This window comes from Bombina bombina, chromosome 3 (assembly GCF_027579735.1).
Source record: "Bombina bombina isolate aBomBom1 chromosome 3, aBomBom1.pri, whole genome shotgun sequence".
NCBI lineage: Eukaryota > Metazoa > Chordata > Amphibia > Anura > Bombinatoridae > Bombina > Bombina bombina.
Genome location: NC_069501.1, coordinates 443,512,632 through 443,529,470, shown reverse-complemented (window position 1 = coordinate 443,529,470; position 16,839 = coordinate 443,512,632).

Below are 16,839 nucleotides of genomic sequence, written 5' to 3'. Positions count from 1 at the left end.
TAAGTTACAATTAAACCTAACACTACACTATCAATAAATTAATTAAATAAAATACCTACAAATACCTACAATTAAACCTAACACTACACTATCAATAAATTAATTAAATACAATACCTACAAATAAATACAATTAAATAAACTAACTAAAGTACAAAAAATAAAAAAGAGCTAAGTTACAAAAAATAAAAAAATATTTACAAACATTAGAAAAGTATTACAACAATTTTAAACTAATTAAAAAAGGGCCTTTTGCGGGGCATGCCCCAAAGAATTCAGCTCTTTTGCCTGTAAAAAAAAAACATACAATACCCCCCCCAACATTACAACCCACCACCCACATAACCCTAATCTAACCCAAACCCCCCTTAAATAAACCTAACACTAAGCCCCTGAAGATCTTCCTACCTTATCTTCACCACACCGGGTATCAGCGATTGGTCCAGGCTCCGATGTCTTGATCCAAGCCCAAGCGGGGGGCTGAAGATGTCCATGATCCGACTGAAGTCTTGATCCAAGCGGGAGCTGAAGAGGTCCATGATCCGACTGAAGTCTTCATCCAAGCGGGAGCTGAAGAGGTCCATGATCCGGCTGAAGTCTTCTATCAAGCGGCATCTTCAATCTTCTTTCTTCCGGATCCATGTTCATCCCGCCGACGCAGAACATCCATCTTCACCGATGACTTCCCGATGAATGACGGTTCCTTTAAGGGACGTCATCCAAGATGGCGTCCCTCGAATTCCAATCAGATTGAGCTCGCATTCTATTGGCTGTTCCGATCAGCCAATAGAATGCAAGCTCAATCTGATTGGCTGATTGGATCAGCCAATCGGATTGAACTTGAATCTGATTGGCTGATTCCATCAGCCAATCAGATTTTTCCTACCTTAATTCCGATTGGCTGATAGAATCCTATCAGCCAATCGGAATTCGAGGGACGCCATCTTGGATGACGTCCCTTAAAGGAACCGTCATTCGTCGGGAAGTCGTCGGTGAAGATGGATGTTCCGCGTCGGCGGGATGAACATGGATCCGGAAGAAAGAAGATTGAAGATGCCGCTTGATAGAAGACTTCAGCCGGATCATGGACCTCTTCAGCTCCCGCTTGGATGAAGACTTCAATCGGATCATGGACCTCTTCAGCTCCCACTTGGATCAAGACTTCAGCCGGATCATGGACATCTTCAGCCCCCCGCTTGGGCTTGGATCAAGACATCGGAGCCTGAACCAATCGCTGATACCCGGTGTGGTGAAGATAAGGTAGGAAGATCTTCAGGGGCTTAGTGTTAGGTTTATTTAAGGGGGGTTTGGGTTAGATTAGGGGTATGTGGGTGGTGGGTTGTAATGTTGGGGGGGGGTATTGTATGTTTGTTTTTTACAGGCAAAAGAGCTGAATTCTTTGGGGCATGCCCCGCAAAAGGCCCTTTTCAGGGCTGGTAAGGTAAAAGAGCTTTTCTATTTTAATTTTAGAATAGGGTAGGGCATTTTTTTATTTTGGGGGTCTTTGTTATTTTATTAGGGGGCTTAGAGTAGGTGTAATTAGTTTAAAATTGTTGTAATATTTTTCTAATGTTTGTAAATATGTTTTTATTTTTTGTAACTTAGTTCTTTTTGATTTTTTGTACTTTAGTTAGTTTATTTAATTGTATTTATTTGTAGGTATTTTATTTAATTAATTTATTGATAGTGTAGTGTTAGGTTTAATTGTAACTTAGGTTAGGATTTATTTTACAGGTAATTTTGTAATTATTTTAACTAGGTAACTATTAAATAGTTATTAACTATTTAATAGCTATTGTACCTGGTTAAAATAAATACAAAGTTGCCTGTAAAATAAATATAAATCCTAAAATAGCTACAATATAATTATAATTTATATTGTAGCTATATTAGGGTTTATTTTACAGGTAAGTATTTAGCTTTAAATAGGAATAATTTATTTAATAAGAGTTAATTTATTTCATTAGATTTAAATTATATTTAATTTAGGGGTGTGTTAGGGTTAAGGTTAGACTTAGCTTTAGGGGTTAATAAATGTATTAGAGTAGCGGTGAGGTCCGGTCGGCAGATTAGGGGTTAATACTTGAAGTTAGGTGTCAGCGATGTTAGGGAGGGCAGATTAGGGGTTAATACTATTTATTATAGGGTTATTGAGGCGGGAGTGAGGCGGATTAGGGGTTAATACATTTATTATAGTAGCGGTGAGGTCCGGTCGGCAGATTAGGTGTTAATAATTGTAGGTAGGTGGAGGCGATGTTGGGGCGGCAGATTAGGGGTTAATAAATATAATATAGGGGTCGGCGGTGTTAGGGGCAGCATATTAGAGGTTCATAGGTATAACGTAGGTTGCGGTGGTGTACGGAGCGGCAGATTAGGGGTTAAAAATTTTTAATAGAGTGGCGACGATTTGGGGGGACCTCGGTTTAGGGGTACATAGGTAGTTTATGGGTGTTAGTGTACGTTAGAGAACAGTAGTTAAGAGCTTTATGAACCAGCGTTAGCCCATAAAGCTCTTAACTCCTGACTTTTTTCTGCTGCTGGAGTTTTGTCGTTAGATTTCTAACGCTCACTTCAGCCAAGACTCTAAATACCGGCATTAGAAAGATCCCATTGAAAAGATAGGATACGCAAATGGCGTAGGGGGATCTGCGGTATGGAAAAGTCGCGGCTGGAAAGTGAGAGTTAGACCCTTTCCTGACTGACTCTAAATACCAGCGGTAGGCCAAAACCAGCGTTAGGAGCCTCTAACGCTGGTTTTGACGGCTAACGCCAAACTCTAAATCTAGCCGTTTGTGTATCTCCAAATATAATGCTCAATAATGATCCTTTCACACCCTTTAGATCAGGGGTGCCCACGCTTTTTTGTGTTGGGATCTACTTTTCAAAAGACCAGCTCAACGAGATCTACCCACTAAAAATGGGCCGGCTCCTAAGCTTTCATTCCTGCTTTTTCAAATAAAGATTCCAAGAGAATGAAAAAATTGATAATAGGAGTAGATTAGAAAGTTGTTTTAATGTGCATGTTCTATATCTGAATCATTTAAAAAAATGTGTGTTTCATATCCCTTTAAGGTTGCATGATTTAGCAACACATGGATGTGAAAAAACATAAAGATACAACAGATTAATCAAAGACGACAAAAGTAGCACTGACTATAATTCGGGTTAACAGGAGCAACTCTTTGGCATCTACTTATCAAGCCGTCAACTTACTTGCATTCGACGGCACCAATGCGCTCGCCTAAGATCGCCTAACATCGCTGCCGCGGACCTGAATACGTTCTCTAAAGTTACCAAACAAACTGTCAAAAAGCTGCGCACCAAGTACGGGATAATGAGCAGCGGACTGTTGTTAACTAACGGTCATCAATCTTGCTGCTCTTCGGCTTTTTCACAGCTTTATTGGTATACTGTCACTAAACACCCACACTATACTATACTGTTTTACCCCTATACCGCCACTCCCGGAGCCCACCGCAACTCTAATAAATGTATTAACCCCTAAACAGCCACTCATGGACCCTGCCACAACTAAATAAAGTGTTTAACCCCTAAACCGCCGCTCCCGGAGCCCACCGCCACCTACATTATACTTATTAACCCCTAATCTGCCCCCCCTACACAGTCGCCACCTACATTATACTTATTAACCCCTAATCTGCCCCCCCTACATTGCCGCCACCTACCTACATTTATTAACCCCTAATCTGCTGCCCCCAACGTCGCCGCCACTATATTAAATGTATTAACCCCTAAACTTAAGTCTAACACTAACCCTTACACCCCCTAACTTAAATATAATTTAAATAAATCTAAATAAATATTCCTATCATTAACTAAATTATTCCTATTTAAAACTAAATACTTACCTATAAAATAGTTAGTATTTATTTTAACTAGGTAGACTAATTACTAAATAGTTATTAACTATACTATTTACTAACTACCTAGTTAAAATAAATGCAAATTTACCTGTCAAATAAAACCTAGCCTAAGTTACAATTACACCTAACACTACACTATAATTAAATTAATTCCCTAAATTAAATAAAATTAAATAAAATTAAATAAAATTATCTAAAGTGCCAAAAAAAAAAACACACTAAATTACAGAAAATAATAAACAAATTACAAGATTTTTAAACTAATTACACCTAATCTAATCCCCCTAACAAAATAAAAAAGCCCCCAAAATAAAAAAGCCCTACCCTGATGGAGGGGCGGAGCCAACAGCCAAGGCAGGCAGACGCATAACTTTTGAGCTCCTAGGCCTTGATCCAAATTCCACATCTTTTCAGGACAAACCCTAAGTTTTTGTGTGCTCTCAAACCGGAGGAAGATTGCGAGAAAATACTCGCCATGCTAAAGGATTTTGACCGACAGATGACTACCTGCTTTTTAGATCTATCAGATTCCTTAGAATCAACATTGAGGGGAAAGACCTACAACGCACAAACTAGCAGTGAGCCTGGATATATACAGATGGAACTGCCTCTGAAATGCCTGCTGATGACGCTGCAACACCTACAAGAACCCTCAATACTTAATATGAATAGCTACGGTATTAGTGTCACATCACAGACTCACTGCGACCCGCTCCTTTCAGACCGTACACCTCCTGCAATGAACATTGCGACATCACCAGATCAGGCCCCTCAGAATCTGGAGCTCCATCAGCTATCTAGGCCCAAACCTTACCTCACAGTAGTGGAGGCGCACCTCTCAATCCTTGGCAGCGGAGAGTGGATCAATTGGTGCGTAGAGGACCCAGGACTTACACTTTGGCTGTTCTCGCGGAGTGGAGTGTGGATGCCTGACGTTCTTCCTTTGCCGAGCCCTGCTTGCGATGTTGTGGTGCAGAGTCCTGATCAAATGTGTTTGGATGAGGAGACTTCGTGTCTCGAGCCAGTGGACGTGGAAGGTTATAGACTGGGCATTATATCTGCAGTGTCCGGGTCATTGAGAGAGCTCCTTTGTATTTTCCGGGACAGATGTCTGCTGAAGCTGGGTATAGGCTAAACTTTCGATGAGCAACTGGATCTACTGTAATGCTCTACTATTCTATTGTTTAGCCAATTTGACATTATTCTATTTTATATTTTTATTTCTTTTATTTGTTTTATATTCTGGCTTGGGTGATTGACATGCTCCAGAAACCCCAGTGGGACTTTATATATTAATATACACTCCAATAGGGCACCTATCCTATTGTCCCAGATGCTTTCCCATTACCTCTAATTTAACTCTATAATGTTTTATTAGCTGATGGGAGTCTTTTGAGTTGCTGATGCGCCAATATTGAGCAAGCACCTGAGTGAGCATGTACATTTTAGATATAGTTTATTATATCGATTCCAACATACTTTTCCCCTGCTTGAAGGCTATTTTTATATATGTTAGCCAACATTTAGTCTTGATTTTAACTAAGATTTGAAGCCTCCCAAGACTAGAATCCTAAGCAGCCTATATAATATAAAACATACTCATAATTTTATCCCACTGATAAAGCAGAGCACCTATTTCATTACATACTAGGGGATGCTTATGAGATGATGCATCGTTTGTGTCCAGGACTTTGCTATAGAGATCTAATGCTTACTTATACTATCAATTATTTTTACCAAATTTACATTTGGGCGATTATAACCCTATATGCTGTTGTAATCTTAGGAATAGTACTTATGGGTTCACAAATCTGTCAGTGACCATTACCTTTAATCTATTAGTCCACTGACAAGAAATCTAAGGCTTTTTCAGAGCACCATAATTAGTTTAAAGGGATAGTCTAGGCCAAAATAAACGTTCATGATTCAGATAGAGCATGTAATTTTAAACAATTTTCCAATTTACTTTTATCACCAATTTTGCTTTGTTCTCTTGGCATTCTTAGTTGAAAGCTTAACCTAGGAGGTTCATATGCTAATTTCTTAGACCTTGAAACCCACCTCTTTCAGATTGCATTTTAACAGTTTTTCACCACTAGAGGGTGTTAGTTCACGTATTTCATATAGATAACACTGTGCTCGTGCACAAGAAGTTATCTGGGAGCAGGCACTGATTGGCTAGACTGCAATTCTGTCAAAAGAACTGAAAAAAGGGGCAGTTTGCAGAGGCTTAGATACAAGATAATCACAGAGGTTAAAAGTATATTATTATAACTGTGTTGGTTATGCAAAACTGGGAAATGGGTAATAAAGGGATTATCTATCTTTTAAAACAATAAAAATTCTGGTGTAGACTGTCCCTTTAATACCAGTTTGTACACTGCCCTGGACTCCTAAATTCCCTTCATCTCAGTCAAAATCCCCAGGGCTTTAGCATACAGGTTTAGACCAGGTGACATTTTTTTTTATCACAAATGCTTGATCTTTATGTCTAATAGGTCATGATCCCCTTTAACTGCACTGTGTTTTTAGACATTTTAACAAGTGCTGCTTATATTACCTTGACTACATGACCCTGGAATAATGTTTGGTTTTCTCTATATTGCTTATATTCTGTATTTTTGTATTTCAGGATTGCATTGTGTTCTTAGTTTAACACTGAGTATGTTAATATTTTGAATGAGACTCTGTGTAAGCTTGTGCAGCTATTGCTAATACTCTTATTTTATCATACACTTTAATATGACATTTCTCTAGTATACTTGAGGGTTTTGTACATACCCATATTTTCACAATCCTATTCTGTTAACTGAAGAGATATTACTAATACATGGATGTACGAATAGGTTATTTTTTGGACTGTAACTCTATTGCATATTAGGAATTATTTTTGGATGTTTTCCCTATACTAATGTAAGTTTCTAGTATTTACGGTACCTTTATTACTGTTTCTTGTAGAACGATAACACTGTTATTTTATTATTTTATGTAATATGCCTTAAATGTGCCATAGAATGGTTACTTTATGCATTGCAGTTCTAAAATAGCAGATTACATGTGTTATCACACTGCACTGCACTATACTATTGTGTTAATATGCTATGAGACCCTACTATTTAGTTATTGACAGGCATGTATAGCATTGTATTATCTCTCTAGTATATTTTCACAATCTCAAGTCACAAAGTAATGAATGAATTACATAGGCATATGCTAAGTGTGGAGATAGGTGTATAATGCTTTGCCATGGGCCTGTGTAATATTAGACATAATATTACAGAGCTATATTTTTATTAAAGCTGTTTGTCCTAACGCTGACAGAATACTCCTACATAGATAACATTGGCTTTGAGCACCTTGCTAAATGTGCCATTATCCAGTAATAGACAGACACTTAAGCTTCACCAAGGTAGATTTCTTGCCAATGGAGTTAGGACAGGCATGTCAACTTATCAACTTAAATTTATTTTGTTAACTGTATTATGGGTATGGTATTACTTACCTTTGTTATAAGTGTTTGATCTACATGCATAACGCTCTCTGAAATTGTGCAATGTTATTGTTTTCTTATTCCTATTGCTCCATTTATTTGAGTTTATAGGTATAGTTTATTAACTATTTAAAAACAAATTGATTGTTTAATGCTATTCTCCTATCCACTGAGCTATATCAGAGACTGCATCGCTGCAATTATAGACTTGACTTTTGCATGCCCTATTATACACTTTTATTCTGTCACACATAAATAAGCGGATCAGCCTATTAAGGTTTATTTATATTGTATATTTTAACTGGTTATACAGTCCCCAAGGATACTACAGAGTAAAGCTTATTGCAATCTACCTTACTATATTACATATAGGAGTCTACGCATATGGCTCCGCCCCTCCAAACCCCCCCTCATTTTAAGAGTGGTGTTTACCCACTGAAATTTGCCCCCCCCCATAACGTATATTCACTCCTTCTATTGTTGCAGCTCATTAAGAGCTATCTATCTGACCACCAGTTAGCTGCTATATCAATTGGCCACTTGGCTTAAAAATGAGCCTTCACTAGGTCAGTCACTTATGCTAATATACTAAAAAATCGAGGTTTCATCTGCCTATCTATGCTGAATTTTATAATTGTTGATACATGTTGTTTAATAATATTTTGATCTCTTTCTGTTATCAAAAGGCGATCTATGTCTTATGTTTATTGTACAAAACCTCAATAAAAAATATTTTGAAAAAAAATAAAAAATAAAAGCCCTACCCTACACTAAATTACAAATAGCCCTTAAAAGGGCCTTTTGTGGGGCATTGCCCCAAAGTAATCAGCTCTTTTACCTGTAAAAAAAAAGTACAAATCCCCCCCCCAACATTAAAACCCACCACCCACACAACCAACCCTACTCTAAAACCCACCCAAAACCCCCTTAAAAAACCTAACACTAACCCCTTGAAGATCACCTTACCGGGAAAAGTCTTCACCCAATGGGCCGAAGTCCTCAACGAAGCCGGCAGAAGTGGTCCTCCAGACGAGCAGAAGTGGTCCTCCAGACGGGCAGAAGTCTTCATCCAGATGGCATCTTCTATCTTCATCGATCTGGCGCGGAGCAGCACCATCTTCTAGACATCCGACATGGAGCATCCTCTTCATCCAACGTCTTCTTGAACAATGACGGTTCCTTTAAGTGACCTCATCGAAGATGGTGTCCCTTCAATTCCGATTAGCTGATAGAATTCTATCAGCCAATCGGAATTAAGGTAGGAAAAATCATATTGGCTGATCCAATCAGCCAATAGGATTGAGCTTGCATTCTATTAGCTGTTCCAATCAGCCAATAGAATGCGAGCTCAATCCTATTGGCTGATTAGATCAGCCAATAGGATTGAACTTCAATCCTATTGGCTGATTGCATAAGCCAATGGGATTTTTCCTACCTTAATTCTGATTGGCTGATAGAATTCTATCAGCCAATCGGAATTGAAGGGACGCCATCTTAGATGACGTCTCTTAAAAGAACTGTCATTGTTCAAGAAGACGTCGGATGAAGAGTATGCTCCGCGTCGGATGTCTAGAAGATGGAGCCGCTCCGCACCGGATGGATGAAGATAGAAGATTCGGTCTGGATGTAGACTTCTGCCCGTCTGGAGGACCACTTCTGCCCGTCTGGAGGACCACTTCTGCCAGCTTTGTTGAGGACTTCGGCCCGGTTGGGTGAAGACTTCTTCCGGTAAGGTGATCTTCAAGGGGTTGGTGTTAGGTTTTTTTAAGGGGGGATTGGGTGGGTTTTAGAGTAGGGTTGGTTGTGTGGTTGTGTGGGTTTTAATGTTGGGGGGGGGTTGTACTTTTTTTACAGGTAAAAGAGCTGATTACTTTGGGGCAATAAAACGTAACCTAAGTTACAATTACACCTAACACTACACTATAATTAAATTAATTTTATTTAATTTTATTTAATTGTATTTCATTTAGAGAATTAATTTAATTATAGTGTAGTGTTAGGTGTAATTGTAACTTAGGTTAGGTTTTATTTTACAGGTAAATTTGTATTTATTTTAACTAGGTAGTTAGTAAATAGTTAATAACTATTTAGTAACTATTCTATCTAGTTAAAATAAATACAAACTTACCTGTAAAATAAAAGTAAAGCCTAAGATAGATACAATGTAATTATTAGTTATATTGTAGCTAGTTTAGGGTTTATTTTATAGGTAAGTATTTAGGGTTAGGGTTAGACTTAGGTTTAGGGGTTAATACATTTAATATAGTGGTGGCGACATTGGGGATGGCAGGTTAGGGGTTAATAAATGTAGTTAGGTGGCGGCGAAGTAGGGGGGCAAATTAGGGGTTAATAAGTATAATGTAGATGGTTGCGTTGTCAGGGGCAGCAGATTAGGGGTTAATAAGTATAATGTAGGTGGTGGCAGTGTAAGGGGGGCAGATTAGGGGTTAATAAGTATAATGTAGGTGGCGGCGGTGTAGGGGGGGCAGATTAGGGGTTAATAAGTATAATGTAGGTGACGCTGCTTTCAGACTCCCATTGATTCCAATGGCATCCGCCACCTCCAGGGCAGCGGATTGAAAACCAGGTACGCTGGGCCGGAATAGTGGCGAGTTTACCTGGTAGAAATTCGATAACTAGCAAAAGTAGTCAGATTGTGCTGAATTTGCATCCGGAACATCTGTAATGACATAAGCATTGATCTGTGTCGGACTGCGTCCGGCGGATCGTATTTACATCACAAAATTCTACTTTTGCTGGTCTGTAGGGTTTGATAACTAAGGCGAATCAAGCTCCTCACAAATACGCTGCGGAATTCCAGCGTATTTGCGGTTGACTGGTTGATAAGTAGATGCCTTTGTGTCATATTACAAAATACTTCATTCAAATCACTGCCACTGACCCTCTTTACTTTGCACCATGGGCTTGGCCTGATATAACCCAGTGAGGCTTACACAAATAAATTTAAATAGCGCGCCATGCAGACCATTTCTTACTGGGTCAACACGTTCATTTGCCAGATGTCAGTCAGACTTTTTCCATTAGCATAGCACAGAAGTCTCTGCCTTTACTTTTTCTATCTATTGACACTTACCCTCCTTACTATACTTTACTGCCATACCCATTGGGAGAGTACTCCCTAAACCATGCTTTTGATAGGCCAATTGTGTTGTCATTCAAAAATCTTTTACATTTATTGGTTGAAATCGATGTCCCTCAAGATCCAATCCTGTAGCACTTTTTATGTCTCTCACAGAGAACTCTTGCTAAGCGGAGGGAGCTGAGGCCTCTCACTCTGCTTCTCAGGAAAATAAACATTCCTTATAGATGGGGATTCCCCTTTCATCTAATAATCATCTGGAAAGGTCGTCACTTCATATGCTCTTCAACAGGAGATATACTTATGGTTTGCAAAGACTTGGATATTCCTCCTCCAGAAGTGGAAAAAACTCATGAAGCACAGGATCGGCAAAACACAGGGGTTAGCGGAGCCCCGCTGCCCCAAAGGAAAGAATGGCAGCAAGTGCAACAAAGAAAGACTCGCAGACAAAACACAGACAACCAAAACCCTGTGTCCGAGAAAGGCTGATCCTAGTCTGGTCAGGCCGTATCCTTTATTATATTTACTTCTATTTTTTCCTTACAGGAGAAACACCTGGAGCTTCCTTTCAAGATAATGCCCATTTTGTGATGATTTTCTATTTTTGCTAACAAACGTTTATTAATGTTACTAAGTTTTCTTACAGGATCAGGGTCATAGACCCATACAGACTCTTTACTCTGTCCATAAGTAATTGTATTTATATTCTGTTTTCTCTAGAAATACAAATGTTCTCAGCCAGATGGGAGAACAAATCTCCCTAGTTTAGACATTTTGTTCTTATCCTTTCCTGTTACAGGATTTGGAACATGTATTCAAGGTTTGTTTATTGTAATTTTGATTGTTTTTAGTCAAGTGTACTCGGATTAGATCCCAGGGAAGTGTGGGAAGTTGACAAAATTTGCTAATACAGGTCCTCACAAAAAGGGTAACCATGAGTAAGGACACACAACAGGATTTAGTTATTATTACACAAAACACAAAGGGGCTAAAGTGTCCTAGCAAACGTAGAATGGCCATATTGGATTTACAAAGGAAAGGTGGCCATATTCTAATGCTTCAAGAAACACACTTTAAAAATAAACATATACCTAGGTTATTTTCCTCACATTACCCACAGCACTACCACAGTTCCAATCCCTCTAAAAAAAGTCAATGGAGTTAGCATATTAATACACAAGTTCATCCCATTCACTAAGATCCATGTGGAACATGACAGGGAAGGAAGATTCTTATGCCTTACCGGTCTTCTCTTCAGTAAGCCAATTAAATTAGTTAATGTATATGCCCCTAACAAGCTCCAAAACAAATTCATTAACTCTATCACTAACTCTATCATTGCCCATGCTAAAGGCCCCTTGATCATGGCAGGATACCTGAATGTACCTCTTAATCCCCTGATAGATTGCACTAACCCGGACACAAGACATAAAACACCTCATTTAAAGAACATCTGGCAAAACTTTAAATTGCTGGGGGTACATGACACTTGGAGATACCTAAACCCTCAGAGGAAAGGCTTTTACTTTTTTTCTAACCCAAATAGATGCTACTCTAGATTGGATTACATTTTTGTGGACCATTTGGTCCTTTCCTATATGAAGGCAGCTAACATATCCCACACCACTTGGTCAAATCACTTGTTAGTTTCCTGTAGAATAGCTTGGCCTTCAGCCCCTTTTAAAACCTACCAATGGAGACTAGATGAGTCACTATTAAAAGGAAAAATCCAAGTTAAAATACTGGCCAAACACATTAAATCCTACTTCTTTTTAAATGGCACCTCTGATGTTAATGCAACAACACTTTGGGAGGCCCATAAATGCACAATTAGGGGTGAACTTATCAAGGCCAAAGCCTTCATAACTAAAATAACGAGGGAAGATTTTGTTTCATTAGCCAAAAAAATATCCAACCTAGACTGTTTGCACAAAAACTCCCCAGATGATGCACAAATCCTAGAAAATCTCAACACTAAAAGAGACCAATTAAATAGAATCCTTCAGATAAACACCCAAAGACAATTACTTTCCTTCCAGCAGACATTTTATCAGGAAGGAAACAAATCTGGAAAGTGGTTAGTGAGAGCTTTAAAAAACAGGCAACAACACACATATATTCACTCGATTAAAAACAAATCAGGTAGCCATATAGAGGAAACTTATAAAATTGCTAAAGAATTCAAAGTCTTTTATCACCAATTATATAACTTGTTTCCTGGTAGGGACACCCAGACTCACCTCTATAAATGTCAACAGTACTTAAACCAAGTACAAGTTCCACAATTAAATGCAGAACATAAGGGGATCCTAGATCAACCTTTCAGCACCAAGGAGGTGCTAGAAGCAATAAACACTTTAAAACCAAATAAGGCGCCGGGTCCAGATGGATTATCTGGCCTTTATTTATATAATTTTCTCAAAATATCTTGCCCCACATATAACCTCCCTATTCAACTCCATATTGGATGGTCTTACGTTTCCAGATACCATGCTCCAGGCATACATTACGGTCCTAGAAAAACCAGGTAAAACCCCAGATAAACCGGCCAACTTCAGACCAATTTCTTTACTCAATACTGATCTGAAATTGTATGCCAAAATCCTAGCTTCTCGAATAAATAAAATCCTTCTACAGTTAATTCACTAAGACCAGTCTGGTTTTGTGCCTGCCAGGGAGGCAAAAGATTATACTGTTAAAGTTCTTGACTGGACATACCTACAAGCGACTCTTTGACAGTTCAATTTCCCCACTTCGTTCATACAAAAGATAATGGCCTTATATGCTAATCCAAAGGCACAAGTTAGGGTAAACGGGACGCTATTTGACGCTTTTGAAATCAGGAATGGGTCCAGACAGGGGCGCCCCCTATCTCCTTTACTATTTATTTTATCTTTAGAGCCCCTTGCAGTTAAGATTAGGGCAAATTCTCATATTCAAGGCATACAGGTAGGACATAAACACCACAAATTAGCTATTTACGCTGATCACCTCTTACTGATGCTGACTGACCCTCTTAACTCTATTACCATGCCATGACAGAACTAACCTCCTTTGGGAAGGTCTCCAATTTTTCGGTCAACATGTTAAAATCTGAATTCTTACCGCTTAATGTATCGCAGCAGACCCTAGAGGACATTAGGGAACAATGCCCCCTCAAAGTACAGACTAAATATCTCAATACTTAGGCACTTATCTAACCCCAGATAGACAATCTACGCGTAAGTGTAATTACGGGGAGCTGATTAACGAATTTTAATCCCTGACCTCCTCCTGGTTATTAAAAAACATTTCATGGTTAGGTAGGATTCAAGCAGCAAAAATGGTTTTGCTACCCAAAGCACTGTACATACTTCAGACTGTCCCCATTCAGAATATCTCCAGAGAGATAGATACCTTACAAAAGATAATAAACGATTACATTTGGTGTCGTAGACCACCACGCATTAATAAAAGTACTATTTATAAATTACCAACTCAGGGAGGCCTGGGTGTTCCCCACCTTAGTTCATATAAGCTAGCGATATCTCTTCGAGTCCTAGATTGGTGTGGACATGAGGGAGAAAAGTCCAAAGGGTGGGTGCAGATAGAAACATTTTTAGCAGGTACAAATCATTTGGGTAATAGGTGTTGGAACTCACTTGCTCTTAAAAATCCAACAACTTCCCAATCCTACATAACCAATGAAACATGGAAGGACTGTTCTTAAAACATTTAAAAAAATCTCAACAAAGCATTCCCTGCTTACGAACCTATTATTAAACCCTGAATTCCCCAGAGGCCTCAAAGTGGAGAACAGCAGGGATCCCTCGTTCTTGTCTCTAATCCAGATCCATATTCTATTAGACAACAACAAATTTAAAACAAAACCGCAAATTGATTCCAGCTCTCTCCCTTTCTTCGCCTTGTGGTTTAACTATCATTAGGCAAGACATTTTATCTTCTCACAGACATAAGGATGACTTTCTGCATCCTCTCACACAGTTTGAACAAGCATGCCTAAATGGCTCGAAATCTCTTAAAACGATTTCTACCTTATACAAATTAGTATTAGATAGTAGATTTCCAAATCTACCTTCTTATATGATAAATTGGGACATGGAAATGGCCACACTGCCTAAAGAATGGCTCATTTGATTTAGAAGACTAGCTCACTCAGCACACTCCTTAGCAAAAGAAACAAATATTAAAATTTGCATGAGGTGGTATCTGACCCCATCAAAAATTAAGCATATATATATAAAAAAAAAGCTCAAGCGACTGCTGGAGAGGATGCAAACATGTGGGGCATATGAGGCACATCTGGTGGGAGTGCGCTCCTATAAATGAATTTTGGCTGGAGATCTTCAAAGAAATTAATCTTGTATTACACAGACAAATGAGCCCAAATCCGAAGTTGATTCTCCTTCAAGAGGCCCCTCAGATAGCATGTAATATACGTAGACAACTATTTCAAATTATGTTTAATGCAGCAAAACAAATTATCCCCAGGTACTGTAAATCCACCAAAATACCCACCATCAGTGAATGGAGGAGACTAGTTAATTCAGACCTCACATTAGAAAGATTTCACTACCTTGAAATAGGTAATTTAGATTTTTTTTGATGATATGCTCCTTCTATGGGAGTCCTTTGAGTACAAGGTCAATCAGTAGGTTGGGGGTAAATGAGGGTATGTTAGATATACTATACTTTCACCTTTCTCCAACTCTACTTCCATGCATGGTATTATATAGTTTCAGCTGGAAAATTCAATCTGCTCTCGAGTACACTTGGTTTCTTTATTTTTTTATTTCTTATTGATTTCAAGTATCTGTATTTTTTAGTTTCGGTTTTACTTATTTTTCTTTATTGTCAGGTTTTATTCCATAAAGTTATGTGTATGCTACTTTCAATAGTGTATTGGAATTCAGGCACAATGTACATGTATTAATGATAGCCACTGTGATGTTCACAATGCAGTCTTGTATACCAGGATTTAGGCACCCAGTCCTAGGTGTACTTTAAGAACTTTCTACTGTGAGGGACTGCCTAGGTCCTTAGCATGAATGTGAAGTTTTTTTCTTTTTTTTCTGTACCACAAAGACTGCCTTCTTTTGAGATGAAAGTTTTTGATATTATCCAAAACTACTGTGTATCCATTAACAGTATTCAGAGCAATGTATATGTGCATTTGTACAATGTTTGTTGTGTGAAAATTGACATAAAAAGAATATATATAAAAAAAAGAAACTTTCCACTCTAAGAAAACTTTTCACACAATTCCCTTCTGGGAGCTAAAAGTGTTCCAAAATTATACCTCTTGTGTAGTGAATGTTGTTAGAGGACAGGTGTGCAGCTGGTCAGGGACTTTTGGGTTGCTATTAACCCTTCAGAGGAACCAATGCACTGCTATGAGCTGCATGTCAAAGGTTACAATTTAACATTAAAACATTCAACATGAAATCATAGGTTCTGTGGTGAAAGCTTATTTACAAATTATTATTAGTGCATTAAAATGTGCCAGTGTATATGTTGAATGGTAGTTTTTATGAGGTACATATTGCCCACAGACAGGGCCCGCCGCTAGAAATTTTGGGGCCTGTGACTAAACCATTGTCCGCCCCCCCACGTTAATGTTTGTACAAGTGACTAACATGTGTGCACCCATTATTAGATTTGACTACACTGAAGAACAAAGGTAGTAACACACATACAGAAACACACACATGCAGACACATCACACACTTACAGGCAAACACACTCACACTTACTCACATGCAGAAACACAGACATATATAGGTTATCTATACTGCTTTTATAGTCTGGTGGGAGTGCTGATCTATCTATAATAATTTATTACATGATTTTAATGTTGTTGCTAAGCTTCTTCAATACACATTTCTGACATAATGCAACACTGCACCAATATTAGTCAGTGCCCTTATGCAATATGTTGCCCCTAATAGTTCAGAACACCCAGCTGCCTAAGTAGTCTTTTTAATTCATTCTACTTTATCACATCTACTCATTAATTGTACTCTTTTCACACTTATAATATACAATGTACTTTTTGATAACACAATTTCATCTGTACTTTTTCATTAATTTATTTAAACACCTTCCTGTTTATTTATCTGTCAAAACACTTTAGCTCACTAGCGCTTTACTATTTTAACAAGGTAAGCAAGTTGTGTTACTTATATACCACTATTTAGTTACAATACGCTTGACTTGTGATAAATAAAAAGCAAATAATAATCTTTAACAATATTAATTTATAATCTTTATGAGCAAATACCATATGCTCTTATAGCATAAAAGAAATACATCTAATTTATGTGCTTTATAACTATGCTGATAAGCATACTGATAATATAAATGTAT